Source organism: Mycetomoellerius zeteki, unplaced genomic scaffold (genome assembly GCF_001594055.1).
Source record: "Mycetomoellerius zeteki isolate Tzet28-1 unplaced genomic scaffold, Tzet1.0 scaffold522, whole genome shotgun sequence".
Taxonomy (NCBI): domain Eukaryota; kingdom Metazoa; phylum Arthropoda; class Insecta; order Hymenoptera; family Formicidae; genus Mycetomoellerius; species Mycetomoellerius zeteki.
Window position 1 is genome coordinate 24,326 of NW_017257526.1, and position 4,486 is coordinate 28,811.

The window sequence follows — 4,486 nt, forward strand, 5'->3', positions numbered from 1 at the left end:
GTCGTACGGTGTAACCGTAGCCATAAACAGTGATGGTTTGGGTCCTAGGTAAACAGCGGTACCGGCGACCCTGGAACCTTCCCCGCGCCTCGTTCCCGCTCGCCCAGTGACGTCATACACCCACCTCCGAAGAATCCCCGCGTTCCGTTTCCCCTCGCCTCCGAGTACCCCTGCGCCCCGCATTCCCCTCTAGCCCCATGGGTTAGAACCCGCCCTACTATACTACTAACATGTTTTAGATACACTGTTAGAAATTTCTTAATGACTTTTAATTAACATGTAAAGAAAGCTTGGTTCAAGTCCGTCAATGAAAAATAATGAATGCTGTATATGAATATTCATTTACTGATGTCTTAAATTTCAATAACATGTGTATTATTTTTAATGTATCAACTTTTATTAAATTTAATATACATGTTCATTACTTTTACTACTCGTGATTTATTGAATTTAATATACATGTTCATTACTTTTATTACTCGCGATTTTTCTTCATTTAATGTACATGTAAATTACTTTTAATACATGGTGTGTGTGTGTGTGTGTGTGTGTGTGTGTGTGTGTGTGTGTGTGTGTGTGTGTGTGTGTGTGTGTGTGTGTGTGGATTCTGGAGGGAAGAAAGAAGGAAGGGAGGGGGAGGTTAATGAGTATTTATTTTGAATGTATGAGATTTTAGCTTTATATTCGTACAAATATTTTATTTGAACACCAGTTCAGTAACAAGTACACACATATATGTATGTATATACATATATTATTCATCCAAAGGGATTTCTGTTTTCACGAAATCTGTATCGGGAAATGCGGACAGTGCAGCTTTTGCGAGGTTGAATACATCCGTATCAAACTTTTTACCCCTACGTTTGCTTTTTATATTTCTTTTTCCACCAGTGTGCGGGTTAATATTTAGAAAAACTCTAAAAGAAGTACGTTGAAACAAAAGATTAATTGGCAAACCATCATAAACTATTATATAGATAGTAACAGTAAATAATTAAATTTCAGTTATCTTTGGATAAACTCGAATGTCTTCTCAGCTTCTTTTGGATAGTAAATTCCAAATATATAATATGCTAAAAAGCTGATCAAAATTCCTTGGGAAACGTCATTGCAAAAAATCATTGTCTTTCTTTCGATGACGACGTTACATGTAGCGTTAGAATCATAAAGCGAGTTTCCTATAAAATACAGAAGAAAATATATCGGTAATTATTTATATTAGGGGACTTTCCTCCAATGACCTTGACCTTAACATATGTTATTACGGTTATGACCCTAAGTAACCTCCAACAAGTTTTAGCAGTTGCTCGTTATTCGTTAAAAAGTTATTAACAATCAAAGTTAGTAATTATTTCCTTGCTTTACATGAAAAGTCATAACTCTAGGCGAGGAGAGGTATGAGTATATCCCCATTACCTCTCTCCCTGCCTAGAGTTATCTGACTTTTCATGTAAGCAGAGAAATGATTACTAACTTTTATTGTTAATAACTTTTTAACGAATAACGAGCGACTGCTAAAACTTGTTGGAGGTCATTCAGGGTCATTCATGATCTTGACAATATATGTCATTGTCAAGGTCACTGGGGGGTCTAATGTAAACTTTTACTAATATGTCATACATATATATAATTCGTCATCTTTAAAATAAAAAAAGCAACTCAATTCATCTCGCAGCTTGTTTTTAAAATTGTTTGAAGATCTTTTTTGGACCTTATAAAGGTATGTGCTTCTTACACATCGAATGTAGCGTAAAATTTTATGAAATAAAATATACCTCTGATAATTAAAACAGGGTAATTGGAGTCTGCAACTGCTGGTATATCTGCTTTGTCAATCTGTAATAATGGTATAAATTTTTATCACCTTGTTCTTTCAATACAAGTATTAAATATAAAAATCTAACTTACGCTAATTATTTTGAATAAAAAGTTAGTCTTTTCTGTAAAATATGCAAGTAACAATGGAAAAATAACCAATATTTTTGGCGTATTTTCTTTTGTTATTTGTACAACATCTTTACATTCGTTAACAATGCAAATTTTCACATTCGTAGGTATTTTTTTAGAAAATTTAATATATTGTCGAATTGACTTAACTTTCTTGCTAAGCGAGTCTGACCAAACCTTTTGAATGTTTTTGCCCAGTAAAATAGAGCTATGCTGCAGTATAAATTCAGATTCTTTAAGAAAAGGCCACTGTACTAAGATTTCTTCAATGTTTCTCGACTTCTCATTAATGACGCCTCGTAGAGTTGGGTATGTTTCTGTCATCAATTGGCCTATTTCATTTGTATCTCTTTCTAAAGTAGCGAATAGTTCCAGTAATCGAAGACGTTTTTCTTCCTGTGACTTTGAATTTTCCGTTGAAGGTAATCTAGGTGCGTATTCAACGCAACCATATTCATCCTGACGCCGTAATATGGCAGCTTCTTTTTTTCTCTCTTCTTCATCAGCATCATCGCTATCCGGACTTAATGCTCTTTTATTATGACTTTTTGTATGTTTCATGTATTGAACGCAATTATATATTTGCATGCTCAAGGTTTCAATGCCACTGCCCCACTGTTGGTTATCGATGGTGTCTTTAAAAGTTTCTGGATATGTCTCGCAAATATTTCTTGCTATTTTTTCAGCTACTCCTCTTGATGTCCGTTGAAGAACATTTATCATATAGTCTGCGACAATTCGATTTATTGTTTGCCTTTGTGCAGGTAGTAATTTCTCTCCTCTTTGGCAGGTAGTAACTATAGTGTCAGATACTTTGTCCCATACCTCTTCTTTCATATTTAGGACGTATTGTTTATTGAACAAGTTACTTGACCTTGACGATGTTGAAGTACTTGGAGAAGCTGGAATAAATATAAAAATAAAAGTGCAAAGAAGAAAAAGCAGAAACATGAATTCATATTTTATAAGAAATATTATAAAGTAATTTGAGCGAAACACATATTTTGTACGAATAATTGTATGTATCTATACATCACTCTTTGTGATATTTTAAAATTTTAAAGTTGCAAAGTTGATTCGATATTATGTATATAAAATTTATATTAATTAGAAATTTATATTAATCAGAACCTAAATTATTTTATAAACAAAGAACTGTTTGAAACACTTTTTCACAAAATAAATTGTTTACCGTCTTATTTTCACTTATTTATATCTAACTTTTGAATATATATCACATACAAATGAAAAGTAGAATTAGAAAACTCAATGTATTGAAATATTGAATCTTTTATGAATTATCCGACAAATTTTTTAAAGTTATTTCATTTGAAACATTTTGATCATTTTCTCTTTCTGCGAATATGTCTTTCGAACTTTTGTTTCCACTCAAAATGGTTAACAGTATGGGAGTGGTGCTTAGTTGTGATAACTGGATTAAGATCTCGTCGTCATCAATTTCTGGTTCATCTTCCTGTAATGCCAACTGTATAAGGGAAATAAAAATATTGTATCAATTTATCTGCACTTATTCATTTAATTCAAGGTGAGAACAACTGGATAACCGAATAATTAGGTGGATTTTTTCATCATGATAATTATTTAGTTATTTAGAGTAAAGATTTTAATTCAATTGTACATATATAGATACATGTATATAATCGGTTTTTTTAATTAAACTTTTATTCACATTAATCTATGTTATGGTGGTTGACGTCAACCAACTACTTCGCTAAGTGACAGGAGCCACGATATCTTGAAAATGATTCAGCTGATTTAAAAAACAATGAAAGAACAAGGGCAGTAGGAGTCAAGCGCGGGAGACGTTGCGCAAATAACACGACTATCGTAGCGTGAAAATTCTTTATTTTACTAAAGCACTTACATGTTTCGGCTCATTTTTGAGCCTTCTTCAGAGATAACTAATACAATCACATACATAGAATATAACAATTATTAACTAGTCATGGTGATCTTCCTCACCTCGAGAGTATAAATACCAGAATTAAATCCAGATAAGAATGCAGTAAAAAAGAAAAAGGGGGGAAAGAAATTTTGAAATTCTCGAAATAAAGAAAATGTAAAACTAATGTATCAAAAAATTTTGAAATTATAATTAATTATTCCGATGGTTAGGAAGCTCACCTTGATCACAAGATACCGCATCGCAAACATTACTCTTAATACTTCAAAAACAGGTTTCTGATAAGTTAGCCAGTCAGTGTCAGACACAGTTAGTCTCTTATTGATTTAATTGGTCTTATTGAGACAGTAATTAAAAAACTAGCGTTAAAAAATTACTCACCAAATCAAGAAAAGGTATCCCCGAAAGTGATCTAAAGTCAATGCCCGACCGACTTCTTCCTGTGCACGAGCGACACTGACTGACTAAGCGCGACAACAATTTCGACCTTTTATAGTCTATCAATAATCGGGAGGTAGGCCTTGGGAAGCCCCTCCATATCCGTTTGCATGTTAAGTCCATGCGTCTGTTTCCTGATGAATATCATTTCCGAAGTCAATCTCTTCCGGTAGTGTG